Source organism: Bos mutus, chromosome 16 (assembly GCF_027580195.1).
Source record: "Bos mutus isolate GX-2022 chromosome 16, NWIPB_WYAK_1.1, whole genome shotgun sequence".
Classification (NCBI taxonomy): domain Eukaryota; kingdom Metazoa; phylum Chordata; class Mammalia; order Artiodactyla; family Bovidae; genus Bos; species Bos mutus.
The window spans coordinates 6140785-6158051 of NC_091632.1; the positions used below are offsets into that span (position 1 = coordinate 6140785).

Below are 17267 nucleotides of genomic sequence, written 5' to 3' on the forward strand. Positions count from 1 at the left end.
TTGCTCTACTGCTTCATAGAAGCCGTGCGCTTTCTGAATTGAATTGATATGAGTTGGAGGTTAGACCAAAAATATATCAAAGATAATGTGTCAGATATGTTAAGTAATGATTAACATAATGCCCAAATGACCTGCAATTTTTATAGATTAAGATTTATGGGTAATGTATGATACCCTCCAATGAATCAAATATGCCTATTTCCAAAACACAATGATACAGAAGTTAACTTCATTGTAAGTCTACATATTAAAGTTTTCTAAATTAAGGTATGCAGTGTCTTTGTATGTATGTAGCTTATTTAATTTATACTTGGTTTTAGCCTGCAACATTTTTTGAGTAAAATGAATCCTAAAAATCACACATCAAAGGGAAAACAATATGTGTTTGTCCTCAGGAAGTTCACACAGTGCGTATAACATGTTTAAAACCAAAACTATTTCAGTAGATTATTCCTTCACTAAATTCAGATCACTGCAAACTTTTGTCTCCTCCTCTGGTTACAAAAAATGAGATAAATGGGATAAATGTCATTCAGTTTTGAGTCTTCCACTGTCAGGGGCAAAGCTCTACTCCAATAAAAGAACTGCATATTCTGTGCAATGCTCACTGTCATATTATCCTTGGCAAAGTCTGGCCTCACTGAGCCATGACCTTTACGTGTGGAAAAAAGCCATCAGAGATACAACATTGTGAATTAACTAATCCCAAATTTAAAAAAAAATTAAAAATAACAGCCATCAGAGAACGAAAGACACCCTAATAAAGCTTCTAAGAAGTGAAAATTTTCAAACAGGAATCTAATGTTCAAATGTCAAACAATGAAAATTTCCATTTAGAAACATGGTGATAATTTTTGGTTTGACAGTGAAGTATCTAAAAGGGATATCATGTAATCTAACCAAAATCTTGCCCTCTACCAATAAAATGATTCATAAAATCATGCTTTTTTTTAAACATTAGAAAAGCAATTTCTACATGAACTAGGTATAGATTGCAAGGAGTCCCATATCAATTCCCTGCCAAAATTCATTTTAATTTTCTTTAAAAACTTTAAAATGTTATGATATAAAAGTACAGTTATATTATTTAAAGGCTCAATTATTTTCCTGAGCATTAAAAAATATATTCCTCGGGAAGGCAGTTAAGTAGGACACTGAAGCTTCCAAATTCTGAGAGAGGCCTGAGAAACACCACGTAAACACTTTCCTTAGTCCCAGCACTAACCTAGCAACAGTAACTTACAGCACATTTAATTCAGAAAAATGCCTGAAATGATGAACAGTATGAAAATAACTTCCATAGAACGTTAAAGATTTTTCAAAAACACCATGAAAATTCACTTCGTAGATGATCCACTATTAACACCCACATACTTAATATACTAGAAGCTGTTTTAATGTTTCTAGAGACTGACATCATTTGAAACCTAACAATCAACAAAATGGGTAAGTATACTCTACAGAGGTTACAAGTTAGTTCTCCAATTCAAAAGCACATTTTATTAGTTCACAAAGAATAACACGAATTAAGAACCAAAGCTTCTTTCTAATTGCATATATTCTATCAAACCCACTCATCACTCAAGAAATGGACTCACGGGATTTGAATTCAATGCCAGCAGAGCTAAAACTCAGTGTTCCAAAGCAGATTCTTAGAGTTTTTATGTTATCAACACTACCACAGAACCTCAGTGCAAATTTTAAGGATCCGAACAAAGAATTTATCTTAGAATTTTAAGGCAAGTTAGAAAAGCTTTCTGTTGAGCTGAGGTGGTAAGATTAATCAGCCTTAATGAAGATTTCAGTAACATATATATGAAATACAATTAAAGACACTTTCTCATCCATCAAATAGTTGGTAAGACAGCCTTAAGACATCGGCACAAACGCAACAGACAGTACGCAGCACAGCACAATCACCATGAACCGTGAGAACGGACTTCTTACTGACGAGCCCCTCAGGCATCCACTGCCACTCACGATGATGCTGATAGGTGTCTAGCAGGAAAGTTTTGTGACAAAGGCTTCATTCAGAGTCTTCTCAAAGTAAATACACGCTGGTGCTGCTTCTCCTTTGCTTCTTACTCCCCTCAGGGCAGACCTGGCCCCAAGCACTTTAATTAGCCACCAATTTGTTCAAGTATGTTTAAGATTGCCTGGCCTTAGTGAGCCACTAGTAAAAACACTTTGAGAATTTTCTTTTTAGACTATGGAACACTTTTATATCTTAAATATGAGGCACTTAAATTGTAAATAAAATTAAGTGTATGTGGCTTTTTCTGGGCAGGTTCATAGCTTTCACCAGGGTCTCAAATGGGTCTGTAACCAAAGGTCCTGGGAGTATATCTGGCTTTCCTTTAAAAATTTTGCATTTTCAAGTTCTTATCTCACTACCCCAACCTACTTTCTTTCAATACTTTCTCCTTTTACTTAACCAAGCATAATAGTAACAGATAAAGACACTTGTTCCTCAGAACGTCAGCATTACTATAGGACAGAAAAAGAGCAATATAGTGAAAGTCAGAAGACTAGAGTCTGCGTTTCATTCTTTACCACCACTTGGCCAATCTCAACTTCTCCCTGCAGAAAAGTATGAAAAATAGCTACCTTCAGGACTATGGTGAGAATAGAAATTACAAATGTAAGTGCTGCTTACTATAAAGCAAAAGTAACAAGCATTACATCACATTGAGTTCTGACGGCTGAAATGTAATTTTCCTCTAGTAAAAAGTCAATGCAACCTCAACTCTCAAGGAGCATATGACCTCAGAACTTTAAGAGCCCCACCCTTTCAGCCTAACTCTAGTTGGCACCTAGTTGCCAACCAGCACTTTTCATCATAGCAATTTCAACACAAGTTAATAAAGAGTTCCCTTAAATAAAGCAAATATTTTATAGCAACTAGAAACAGAGTATAACCTTTAAAAAAGAAGAGAGCAACATTTTTTAAAAAAAAGAAGCAACAGTGAAGATTGGTTCAAGATGGCAGAGTGGAAGGACGTGCACTCATCTCCTCCTGAGACAACACCAAAATCCCAACTAGCTGCTGAATAACCATGGACAGGACAATGCAGGAACCCATCAAAAAAATATACCCCACGTCCAAAAACAAAGGAGAAGCCACAACCAGACAGGAGGAGGGGAGCAATCACAATAAAATCAAATCCCATACCCACCGGGGGGGCAACACAAAAACTGGAGAACAACTAAACCGCAGAGGCTCCCCCACTGTTGTGAAGGTTCTGAGCCCCAAGTCAGGCTTCCCAGCCTGGGGGTCCAGCAAAGGGACTGGGAATCCCCAGGGAATCTGCCCTTGAGGGCCAGTGGGATTTGGTTACAAGACTTCCACAGGACTGGGGGAAATAGACTCCACTCCTGAAGGGGGTGTTTTAGTTGCCAACTCGTGTCCGACTCTTTGCAACCCCACAGATAGACTGTATGTAGCTCACCAAGCTCCTGTGTCCATGGGATTTTCCAGGCAAGAATACTGGAGTGACGAGCCATTTCCTCCACCAGAGGATCTTCCCCACCCAGGGACTGAACCTGTGTCTCCTACACTGCAGGAGGAGTCTTTACCAACTGAGCCATCTTGCGTGCACTAGGACCCAGGGGAAAGGAGCAGTTGACCCCACAGGAGACTGAACCAGACCTACTTGCTACTGTTGGAGGGTCTCCTGTGGAGGTGTGGATCAGCAGGGGCTCACCACAGGGACGGGGGCACTGGCAGCAGCAGCCCTGGAAGATGTCCCTTGGCATTAAGTCTTCTTGGAGGTCGCCATTAACCCTACCATAGAGCCTATAGCATATGATAGGGTTAATGCAGATTCCCTGGAGAAGGAAATGAACACCTACTCCAGCATGCTTGCTTGGAGAATTCTATGGACAGAGGAGCCTGGCTGCAGCCCATGGACTTGAAGAGTCTTGCAAAGACTGATGGAGTAACAGTTTCACTTTCAGAGCCTATAGATCTCAAAGCTGGGTCGCCTCAGGCCAAACAACAGGGAGGAAGTGTAACTGCCACCCACAGTAGATACTTGGATTAAAGCTTTATAAGAAATTTTACCAAAAGGAAGGATCTTCCCTCAAAGCTCAGTGGGTAAAGAATCTGCGTGAAAGGCAAGAGACCCAGGTTCGATTCCTGGGTCGGGAAGATCCCCTGGAGAAGGAAATGGCAACCCACTCCAGTATTCTTGCCTGGAGAATCCCATGCACAGAGGAGCCTGGCGGCCTACAGTCCATGGAGTTGCAACAGTTGGACACGACTAAGCAACTAAACCACCACCACCACCAAAAGGAACCCCCCTGCCAATGCAGGAGAAGACTCGGGTCCAATCCCTGGGTCGGGAAGATCCCCTGGAGGAGGGCATGGCAAGCCACTCCAGTATTCTTGCCTTAGAGAATCCCATGGACAGAGGAGCCTGGGGGTCTACAGTCCACGGGGTCACAAAGAGTGGGACACAACTGAGTGAACACAGAGAACTAAAGAACAGAGATGAGCAATACAGTGGAAGCAATCGACAGCAGAAAAACTCAGGCAGGAGAACAGATAAGTGACCTGGAAGGCAGAATGGTAGAAATCACTGCCGTAGAACAGAATACAGAAAAATGGGGGGAAAAAAAAAATGAGGGCAGTCTCTAAGAGACCCTGGACATTAAACACACCAACATTTGCATTATAGGGGTTCCAGAAGATGGCAATGCTCCCATTTCATTCAGTTTGTGTTCTCTCTTTTTTTTGTTCTTTCTCAAGCTTTCATCAAGCACAGTAGAAAAGCTTTTTATACACATATTATATATACAAATAGTATGTAAAATATAGTTTAGAAAACTTATGAGTTTTTGCCTAGCCTAAAAAATTAAGACATTTTGAGTCTACTTGTTTGACTCAGTAAAAAACTTTGATATAGTTCCATGTATTTTGGCATTTAGTATTCATGCTAAAAGTCTAAAAAGACATTTTAGGGATTTTTTTTTTCTTAATTTGAATGAAGCTTGAAACTTCTAATCCATTTCTGAGAATATAAGGAAATACTATGTTGTTTAAAAAAAAAACATAGGAGATTAATGTGATACAGTATTATTAACTAAAGTATAGATTTTGTTCAAACTTCACAAAATTTTATGCTGCTGCTGCTGCTGCTAAGTCGCTTCAATCGTGTCCGACTCTGTGCGACCCCAGAGACGGCAGCCCACCAGGCTCCCCCGTCCCTGGGATTCTCCAGGCAAGAACACTGGAGTGGGTCGCCATTTCCCTCTCCAATGCATGAAAGTGAAAAGTCAAAGTGAAGTCACTCAGTCATGTCCGATTCTTCGAGACCCCATGGACTGCAGCGCACCAGGCTCCTCCATCCATGGGATTTTCCAGGCAAGAGTACTGGAGTGGGTGCCATCGCCTTCTCCTAGTGTACACTATCTTTTTAATTTTTTATTCAAGATTCCACATTGTATTTAGTTGCACTGAGCAGCTTCAGCTGCATACAACCAAATCTGGAAAATTCTCTTTTCATTTTTATTCTCTTACAAATATTTTCTAATTTTCCTTGTTTCGGCTTCTTAGATACAGCCATCGTTTAAAAGTGGACATTTAACTTCCAAACACATGGGGTTTTAAAAGTATCTTTGATATTAATTTCTCACTTAAATGCCTTCTTCTCTGTAATCACCCTGTGTGGTTTTTCAGTTTTCTAACTGTATTGAGGCTTTCAATATCTAACTCAAAGATCTCTCTTGGTAAATGTCACACTGTACTTGAAAATATGTGGGTTATTTTCAAATATTTTTTGGTACTGTGTGAAAACTGTACAAATCTTAATTACATTAAATTGGTTCACAGTGCTTTTTTCAAGTCTACTATATCCTTCTACCTCTCTGTATATTCATTCTATTAATTTTTGAGTTTGATACTGAAACCCCAACTAAAAAGTCTTAATTTACCTACTTAGAAAAAAAAAAGAGCAATATATAAGTGGAAATATATGTAACTCTGTTCTATATTTTCCAAATCTCCTGTAATGCATTATCATACCTTCATAACTTAAAAAATAAAAAAGATTTTAAAAAAAAGTTAACAGTGTATTTGGAACAGAAAAGAACTTGTTTTAACTTGCATCCTGTCTAAATTTTATATATCTATATATACACATAATTATTAAATCCCTCTGTATATACTTTACATTTAACTAATTAAAGTCAGAATAAACAATAAACTTAAATAAAATTAAATGGCATCACTGACTTGATGCACATGAGTTTGAGCAGGCTCTGGGAGCTGGTGATGGATAGGGAAGCCTGGCATTCTGCAGTCCATGGGGTTGCAAGAGTTGGACATGACTGAGCGACCGAAATGAATTGAAAATTAAATATAACAAGCAAGGGCTCCGTACAATCCCCATGTGTCACTTGCTCGGGGCTGAGTCCTGAGGCACAGTGGGGTCTTATGCCTTCCCCACACCGTAGTCACCTGCCCAGGTTCAAAGCCTGACTCTGCTGTGTGACTCTAAACTAGATTAATCTCCTTGTGCCTTGTGTACACGTAAAAGAGGAAATCAGGAAGCTTAAGGAAAATAATACGGGCAAAGCCTTTAGAGAGGTACCTGGCATTTACACAGTAAATGGCAGGAAAAAACATGTTAACGATCAGGAAATGTTCATGTTGCAAAGCTGTGTTGTTTCCAGGAAGCCTAACGCAATCGTTTCTCTCTTTTTTGATTGGTTATGTTTAAAACAATGGCTGTGATTCTCTAATCTTCATTATAAATTTGTATAAAATGGAATTCATTTATATATACTACTCAAGGTCCATTCATCTTTTTTTTCCCTGTATTCTTTTTCCAGCATTAGATACACGCATCCTGCTTTTTGAAGCAGGATTTTCATGCTGAAAGAGCTTCCTAGGGAATTCCCAGGCAGTCCAGGAATCAACTCTGTGCCCAGGTTCAATACCTGGTCAGGGAACTAAGATCCCACATACTGTGTGACGCGACCAAAAAAAAAAAAAAAGAGAGAGAGATTCTTATCAGACTGTTTTAGGCAAATTAATTCAAGTGTAGAGGCAGTTAACAAAACTGTCTAGAGAGGAGGTGCTAGGGTGGCAATGGAATTCAACTTCTGTAACACAAAAAATAACACTCGAGGGCAAGTCCACCTATGGTTTCATGGGTGACATCAGTATTTTCTACTGACAAAGCCATTTTCTGTATGACCACTATGTAAAATTTCCTGACTGCATACTTTCTTATGGGACAAAGGCTAAGGAATACAATAGGTTTAAAATATACTTTCTTCCCTAATACAAAAGTAATCAGGCTTATTACTGAAATTTCAGAAAAAAATATAAAGAAAAAAATCAGCCATAATTGTAGAGAAAAGCCTGCTACATTCTGGTATACATCCTTCCAGTGTTTTTTCTAAGATACTTATCTTCATAATTTCAAACCCTCCCCCAAAAAATTACATTGCATTTTACTTATTACTATAGTGATAGATAGATAGTGAAGTCACTCAGTCGTATCCGACTCTTTGCGACCCCATGGAAAGTAGCCAACCAGGCTTCTCCGTCCATGGGATTTTCCAGACGAGAATACTGGAGTGGGTTGCCATTTCCTTCTCCAGGGGATCTTCCCGACCCAAGGATCAAACCCAGGTCTCCTGCATTGCAGGCAAACGCTTTACCGTCTGAGCCACCTGAGAAGTCCAATATTTCATTGTATTGGTACTTTAATAATTTCTTATTATTGGACATTGAGATTATTTCCTTTACTTTTCAACGTTAATCATAAACAAAACATTTATACCTTCTAAGAAGCTTCTTTCAGCTTCATTCAAGGGTCACATTTTACACACTGCCAAGTACAGGAAAAAATAAATCAATGTGATCACAGGAACCACAGGTGCCTGCCTGAGACCACCTTTTATGAATGACAGTGAGTTCTGTAACAGAGAAGTATAAAACTAAGGAAGACTTTAAAATGAAAACTACCTTCCCAGAACAGTGCTATGATGTGCAATAAATGTTACTGACAAGCAAAGTCTAATTAGGAAAATGAATTTTAATTGTCTCTATAAAGATAAGATTAAAAATATAAAAAAAACCTCTCACTGCTAAAAACTTGTCAATGAGGAAAACTTGGTGACAAGTATTTGAAAACAATATTTAGTAAAATACATCATGCTCCTTATTTAGATATGGGCAGCTGTGTCAAGTGAGGTGCATGTTGTAGCAGAGGGCTTACTTTAGTTAAGGTAAGAACAAAAACTCCCACAGCTTTAATGTTTAAATGTTTCCACAGCCAACAGGAAAGACTGCAAGGAGAACTGGCTCCTGAAAAGAAAAAAAAAGTTGCTGCCATGTCCAGTCAGTCCTCCTCAAAACTGTCAAGGTCATCAAAACCAAGAGATCTGAAAGACTGCCACAGCTAAGAGGAGCCCAAAAGACCTGACAGGTGAACGTGACGTGATGTCCCAGGTGACATTCTGCAACAGAAGACATCAGACGAAACTGAAGTGCACCTGTTTGTTCATGGATTTATACCACAAATGTGTCATATTAGCAGGTCATTGACAGAATGTTAGTAAAGCGGGAAGCAACTAGGTGAGGTTCTCAAACGACCTATCTTCTCCATTTTTCTGTAAACTTAAAATACTTTAAAAGTTCAATTGAAAAATAATTTGGATCAATTTTTATCTTATATTTCAAACTTCTGACTCCAAAATAGAACTGTCAAAAACCAAAACACAATCATATCTTTGATATAAGAATTTTAAACTTAATGACAAAATGAGACCAAACAGGCCCACTTCAACAGTTGTTACAGGTTATGTGAGAAAATCTATTGTTTGCCTTTTGAAAACACTTCAATAAGTTTTTACCAAAACCTCTACTGATTTTATAATTGCCTCTTTAAAGGTTGAGCACAAAGAGAAACCACTTCTGCATAGACCCTAGATTTACTCCTACTGAGTTGAGCCTTTACAAAAATAAGTTCCTTTTTTACCACTGTGACTCTCAAATTTTTGGCCTTAAGTAGGCTCCAAAATCACTGCAGACAGTGACTGTAGTCATGAAATTAAAAGACGCTTGCTCCTTGGAAGGACAGCTATGACAAACTTAGAAAGTGTATTAAAAACCAGAGACATCACTTTGCCAACAAAGGTCTGGATAGTCAAAGTTATGGTGTTTCCTTCCAGTAGTCATTAACAATGTGAGAGCCGGACCACAAAGAAGGCTGAGCGCCAAAGAATTGATGCTTTCAAACCGTGGTGCTGGAGAAGATTCTTGAGAGTCCCTTGGACAGCAAGGAGATCAAATTAATCAATCCTAAATTAGGAAATCAACCCTGAATATTCAATGGAAGGTCTGATGCTGAAGCTCCAATAGTTTGGCCACCTGATGCAAAAAGACCCCGATGGTAGGAAAGACAAAGGGCCTCAGGAGGACGGGGTGACAGAGGATGAGATGGTTGGATGGCATCAGACTCAATGGACATGAGTTTGAGTAAACTCAGGGAGATAGTGAAGGACAGGCAAGCCTGATGTGCTGCAGTCCATGCGGTCACAAAGAGTTAGACACGACTGAGTGAATGAACAACAAAAACAACCCCTTTAAACTCTTAAATTAGGACCTCAAAGAGATTTATTTTAGATAGGTTCTATCTATTCATTTTTGTTGCATCAGAAATTAAGACTTAAAAATATTCATTTAATAATAAGCAAAGAATTGGTGAGTAGTTTTCTTTTGCCAATCTCTGGAATGCCTGGCTAAATAGAAATAAGCTGGATTTTCGTTATCTTATGCTATCACTCTGTTGTAGTATATGTTGTTTCTGTTAAAGTATATGAAGAAAAGCTGGTCACAGTTAAACATTTAGTTGAAAAGAAGTTCCCTTGAGCCTGCTGAAAAGGTCCAGTGAACTCTCCAAGAGTCCTCTGCCCTCACCTTGGAAACAATTGCCCAAACAGACCCCTAGAGGGTTCCCCCTTCAGTCTGTCCAGATTTTAAAAGAAGTCCTTTAAGTGTCTTCTCCATCCACTAACAACGATTTCTTGACCAATCAGTGTTATGCCAGTATTTTTAGAAAAGGTACATGGCAACCCATCTCCCCTAAAGTCCTAACACCAAAAAGATCCTGAAAATACCAATGCAATCATTTGCAAATATACATGGTCTTTAATAGTTGTACTAAGAAAATAAGTACCAAGAGATAAAAACTTCTGTTAAAATTATAACTCCTATAGATAGGGGCTGGTAAAAAAAAAAAAAAAAAAGCCAGTTTTCACTTTTACACAACTTTTGTTTAAAATAACATGTTTTAATTTCTGAATAAAAAGTATTTGGAAGGGAAAGCACTGTTTCTATGGACCATCTCTTAGTAAATGAAAATACATCAGAAAAAAAAAGAGACACATATCATGGTATTCAGTTATTAAGCGCTAGTCTAAATAAGCTCCTTTTTCAACATTTTTAATAAAACTTGGGAAATAATACTCTGCATTTACAAAGGCCTCTAATGACTTGAATTTATTATTGTTAAAACCATATGAAAATATAAAACAATCCTCCCGTTAATACTGCTTTTCAGACTTCAAATACAGTTTCCTCCCAGGTCCCTCTGTAGGAATAAGCTAAGTACAAAAACCCCCTTGATAGGTGACTACCAAGCTATCTGGAGCAATTCATACAGATTTTTGGCATGTCCCAAAAGTCTCATAAAGCCTATAATGGAAGGATCCTTTTAAAATTCACAGAGAAAGAACCTCAGCTCAGTTCAGTCGCTCAGTTGCAACATCTGACTCTGACCCCATGGACTGCAGCACTCCAGGCTTCCCTGTCCATCACCAACTCCATGAGCTTACTCAAAACTCATGTCCATTAAGTCAGTGACGCCATCCAACCATCTCATCCTCTCCATTCCCCTTCCCCTGCCCTCAATCTTTTCCAGCATAGGGTCTTTTCCAAGAGTGAGTTCCTCGAATCAGGTAGCCAAAGTACTGGAGTTTCAGCTTCAGCATCAGTCCTTCCAATGAACACCCAGGACTGATCTCCTCTAGGATGGACTGGTTGGATCTCCTTGCAGTCCAAGGGACTCTCAAGAGTCTTCTCCAACACCACAGTTCAAAATCATCAATTCTCCTGTGCTCAGCAGTTCAACTCTCCAATCCATACATGACTACTGGAAAAACCATAGCTTTGACTAGACGGACCTTTGTCAGCAAAGTAATGTCTCTGCTTTTTAATATGCTGTTCAGGTTCATCATAGCTTTTCTTCCAAGGAGCAAGCATCTTATAATTTCATGGCTGCAGTCACCATCTGCAGTGTTTTTGGAGTCCAAAAAAATAAAGTCTCTCACTGTTTCCATTCTTTCCCCATCTATTTGCCATGAAGTGATGGGACCGGATGCCATGATCTTAGTTTCTTGAATGTTGAGTTTTAAGCCAACTTTTCCACTCTCCTTTTTCACTTTCATCAAGAGCTTCTTTAGTCCTTCTTCACTTTCTGCCATTAAGCGTGGTGTTATCTGTGTATCTGAGGCTATTGATATTTCTCTCAGCAATCTAGATTACAGCTTGTGATACATGCAGCCCGGCATTTTGCATGACGTACTCTGCATATAAATTAAATAAGCAAGGTGACAATATACAGCCGTGACATACGTTACAATTTGGAACCACTCTATTGTTTCATGTCCGGTTCTGTTTCTTCTTGACTTGCATACAGATTTCTCAGGAGGCAGATAAGGTGGTCTGGTATTCTCATCTCTTGAAGAATTTTCCACAGTTTGTTGTGATCCACACTGTCAAAGGCTTTAGCGTAGTCAATAAAGCAGCAGTACATGTTTTTCTAGAACTTTCTTGCTTTTCTGATGATCCAAAGGATGTTGGCAATTTGATCTCTAGTTCCTCTGCCTTTTCTAAATCCAGCTTGAACGTCCAGAAGTTCATGGTTCAAGTACTGCTGAAGCCTGGCTTGGAGAATTTTGAGCATTACTTTACTAGCATGTGCTGCTGCTGCTGCTGCTGCTAAGTCGCTTCAGTCGTGTCCGACTAGAAGTGCCCAATAGACGGCAGCCCACGAAGGCTTCCCTGTCCCTGGGATTCTCCAGGCAAGAACACTGGAGTGGGTTGCCATTTCCTTCTCCAATGCATGAAAGTGAAAAGTGAAAGTGAAGTCGCTCAGTCGTGTCCGACTCTAGCAACCCCATGAACTGCAGCCTACCAGGCTCCTCCGTCCATGGGACTTTCTAGGCAAAAGTACTGGAGTGGGGTGGCATTGCCTTCTCCGACTAGCATGTGAGATTAGTGCAATTGTGCAGTAGTTTGAGCATTCTTTGGCATTGCCTTTCTTTGGGGTTGGAATGAAAACTGACCTTTTCCAGTCCTGTGGCCACTGCCGAGTTTTCCAAATTTGTTGACATATGGAGTGAAGCACTTTCACAGCATTATGTTTTAGGATTTGAAATAGCTCAGCTGGAATTCAATCACCTCCACTAGCTTTGGTCATAGTGATGCTTCCTAAGGCCCACTTGACTTCACATTCCAGGATGCCTGACTCTAGGTGAGTGATCACACCATCGTGGTTATCTGGGTCATGAAGAACTTTTTTGTATAGTTCTTCTGTTTTATTCCCCTGGAGACGAAATGGCAACCCACTCCAGTATTCTTGCCTGGAGAATCCCATGGACGGAGGAGCTTGGTGGGCTACAGTCCACAGGTCGAAAAGAGTCGGACACGACTGAGTGACTTCACTTTCACTTTCTGTTTTCTTGCCACCTCTTAATATCTTCAGCTTCTGTTAGGTCCATACTATTTCTGTCCTTTATTGTGCCCATCTTTGCATGAAATGTTCCCTTGGTATCTCTAATTTTCTTGAAGAGATCTCTAATCTCTCCCATTCTATTGTTTTCCTCTATCTCTTTGCATTGATCACTGAGGAAAGCTTTCTAATCTTTATTTGCTATTCTTTAGAAAGGTGTAGCTTCTCTTCTTCTCTCAGCTATTTGTAAGGCCTCCTCAGACAACCATTTTGCCTTTCTGCAGTTCTTTTTCTTGGGGGTGGTCTTGATCCCTGCCTCCTGTACAATGACATGAACCTCCGTCCATAGTTCTCCAGGCACTCTATCAGATCTCATCCCTTGAATCTATTTGTCACTTCCACTGTATAATCATAAGGGATTTGATTAGATCATACCTGAATGGTCTAGTGGTTTTCCCTACTTTCTTTGATTTAAGTCTGAATTTGGCAATAAGGAGTTGATGATGTGAGCCACAGCCTGCTCCCGGTCTTGTTTTTGCTGACTGTATAGAGTTTCTCCATCATTGGCTGCAAAGAATATAATCAATCTGATTTCAGTATTGACTATCTGGTGATGTCCACGTGTAAAGTCATATCCTGTGTTATTGGAAGAGGGTGTTTGCTATGACCAGTGCATTCTCTTGGCAAAACTCCATTAGCCTTTGCCCTGCTTCATTTTGTACTCTAAGGTCAAACTTGCCTGTTACTCCTCCAGCTATCTCTTGACTTCCTACTTTTGCATTCCAGTCCCCTGTGATGAAAAGGACATCTTTGGGTGCTAGTTCTAGAAGGTCTTGTAGGTCCTTCATAGAACCATTCAACTTCAGCTTCTTCAGCATTACTGGTTGGGGCATAGACTTGTATTACTGTGATACTGAACGGTTTGCCTTGGAAACGAACAGAGATCAATTCTGTTGTTTTTGAGACTGCACCCAAGTACTACATTTTGGACTCTTTTGTTGACTATGGTGGCTACTCCATTTCTTCTAAGGGATTCCTGCCCACAGTAGTAGATATAATGGTCATCTGAGTTAAATGCACCCATTCCAGTCCATTTTAGTTCACTGATTCCTAGAATGTCAACGTTCACTCTTGCCATCTCCTGTCTGACGACGTCTAATTTACCTTGATTCATGGACCTAACATTCCAGGGTCCTACGCAATGTTGCTCTTTACAGCATCAGACTTTACTTCCATAACCAGTCACATCCACAACTGGGCGTTGTTTTTGCTTTGGTTCCGTCTCTTCACTCTTTCTGTATTTATTTCTCCACTGACCTCCAGCAGCATATTAGGGACCTACCAAGTTGGGGAGTTCATCTTTCAGTGTCCTATCTTTTTGCCTTTTCATACTGTTCGTGGGGTTCTCAAGGCAAGAATACTGACGTGGTTTGCCATTCCCTTCTCCAGTGGACCACGTTTTGTCAGAACTCTCTACCATGACCCATCCGTCTTGGGTGGTCCTAAGGGGCATGGCTTGTAGTTTCATTGAGTTAGACAAGGCTGTGGTCCATCTGATTAGTTTTTTGTGATTGTGGTTTTTCATTAAGGATAAGAAGCTTATGGAAGCTTCCTGATGGGAGAGATTGTGGGGAAAATTGGGTCTTGTTCTGATGGGCGAGGCCGTGCTCAGTAAATATTTAATCCAATTTTCTGTTGATGGGCAGGGCTGTGTTCCCTCCCTGTTGTTTGACCTGAGACCAAACTAGGGGTAATGAAGATAATGGTGACCTCGTTCAAAAGGTCCTGTGCACTGCCAAACTCAGTGCCCCAACCCTGCAGCTGGCCAACGCCAACCCACGCCTCTGCTGGAGACTCCTGAACACTCACCGGCAAGTCTGGGTCAGTCTCTTGTGGGGCGCTGAAAGAAAGATCCTAAGAAAGCTGAATCTCTAGAGCAAATTATCTTCCCCTTGAAGAGGCTGACAATACGATGGTCAATCATGAAAATTTAACAGGAAAGCACTATTCATTTCAGGTCACAGACATCTTATGGTCACTGAAAGAGTCTGCAAGAGTTCCAGATCCTTGTCCGCTGCAGTGATTGTAGCTGGTAAGAACATCACTTCAGCATGCCTATACAGCCACATCGTGATCCAGCAGCAATACTGCAGTTTCTGAAATTATTTAGTAAGTAGTTTTCATTTAAAGTTGAGAAAAGATTACATACTTCAGAAAGATTACAAAAATGATCTGTCAGGGAAAGGACTTGAAGAATGAGGTTGGACTCTGCCCCCTCAACCTGTACTTGGTAACACCCAAACCAACCTGGGCACCAAGGGCAGGCAAAGTTAAACAGCCCACACTCTATCTTTAAAGCCTTATTAGACCTGAGAACACATGCTCTACACTACACTTTCAGTACTTGACAAACTGGGCTCTCCTGGACATTCAAAAATCAAGGTCAGGAAAGGGACAGCAGTGACACTAAAAATCAGCCTGAGCCTAGGAGAAGATACTAAAGATGAATCTTTGTTCTGATGTTCTATCTCAAGCTCCGTTCCGTTCAGTCGTGTCCGACTCTTTGCGACCCTGTGAATCGCAGCACGCCAGGCCTCCCTGTCCATCACCAACTCCTGCAGTGCACCCAAACCCATGTCCATCGAGTCAGTGATGCCATCCAACCATCTCATCCTCTGTCGTCCCCTTTTCCTCCTGCCCTCCATCTTTCCCAGCATCAGAGTCTTTTCAAATGAGTCAGCTCTTCCCATCTATCTCAAGACACATTTGCAATTGTACAAAAAAGAAACATAAATAGTAAGCCATACATTTAATTAAAGCAAATATTTAACAGCTGTCGATCCTGCTGCAATTAAGATATATTAACTATAAATCTAATAACAAAAGTGGAAATTTAAAAAAAAATTAAATTAAAAAAAAATGGAAATAATTTTAGAATATGTATGATCCCTAATAGCCATATTCAAAGGAAAGGACTAAGCTTGAACCTGAATTGGAATTGCTAGGAAGCTGCTCTGTTCACCCCACTACCAATCACCTAATATTTACAGAAGGATAACCGGACCGTCTATTCAATATACTCGAATTCTGACCATGCTTCAAGGCTAGATCTTCTGTATGAAAGATAAAAGGATGTAATATTACACAGGCAAGCTCAATTTAGGATAGTAGATACAGGTCTTATGTCCAAAAATCTTGAATTTATCTTATGACGTATCTCTGTTACTGCTGTACAGACAGCACTATCTTACTTCTTTGACACGTACTGCCATATTTAATAATCAATTTAGGAATTCCTGGAGGTTCAGTGGTTAGGACTAGGCGCTTCCACCACTGCAACCCAGGTTCAACCCCTGGTGAGGAAACTAAGATCCAGCAAGCCGAGCAGCGTGGGCATAATAATAAATCTGATTTATTTATTATGTGATTATGATGCACCCGACCCCAAAATATGAGGAAATTCCAGCCTGATAAAACTGGTCCTCATTTGAAGGGCTGCCTGGAATCAATGGGACACACACTACCAGATCAGATCAGTCGCTCAGACGTGTCCGACTCTGCGACCCCCTGAATCACAGCACGCCAGGCCTCCCTGTCCATCACCAACTCCCGGAGTTCACTCAGACTCACGTCCATCGAGTCAGTGATGCCTTCCAGCCATCTCATCCTCTGTCGTCCCCTTCTCCTCCTGCCGTCTTTTCCAATGAGTCAACTCTTCGCATGAGGTGGCCAAAATACTGGAGTTTCAGCTTTAGCATCATTCCTTCCAAAGAAATCCCAGGGCTGATCTCCTTTAGAATGGACTGGTTGGATCTCCTTGCAGTCCAAGGGACTCTCAAGAGTCTTCTCCAACAGCACAGTTCAAAAGCATCAATTCTTCGGCGCTCAGCCTTCTTCACAGTCCAACTCTCACATCCATACATGACCAAGGGAAAAACCATAGCCTTGACTAGACGAACCTTTGTTGGCAGAGTAATGTCTCTGCTTTTGAATATGCTATCTAGGTTGGTCATAACTTCCCTTCCAAGGAGTAAGCGTCTTTTAATTTCATGGCTGCAGTCACCATCTGCAGTGATTTTGGAGCCCCGCAAAATAAAGTCTGACACTGTTTCCACTGTTTCCCCATCTATTTCCCATGAAGTGATGGGACCGGATGCCATGATCTTCGTTTTCTGAATGTTGAGCTTTAAGCCAACTTTTTCACTCTCCACTTTCACTTTCATCAAGAGGCTTTTTAGTTCCTCTTCACTTTCTGCCATAAGGGTGGTGTCATCTGCATATCTGAGGTTATTGATATTTCTCCCGGCAATCTTGATTCCAGCTTGTGTTTCTTCCAGTCCAGCGTTTCTCATGATGTACTCTGCGTATAAGTTAAATAAACAAGGTGACAATATACAGCCTTGATGTACTTCTTTTCCTATTTGGAACCAGTCTGTTGTTCCATGTCCAGTTCTAACTGTTGCTTCCGGACCTGCATACAAATTTCTCAAGAGGCAGATCAGGTGGTCTGGTATTCCT

General features: G+C 40.4%; 1 protein-coding gene across 2 annotated transcripts in view; it reads right to left on the reverse strand.

The window, feature by feature from the left end:
* KDM5B (lysine demethylase 5B) overlaps nucleotides 1-17267 on the reverse strand; it is a 73892-nt gene that overhangs the window by 44163 nt on the left and 12462 nt on the right. The window lies entirely within an intron of this gene.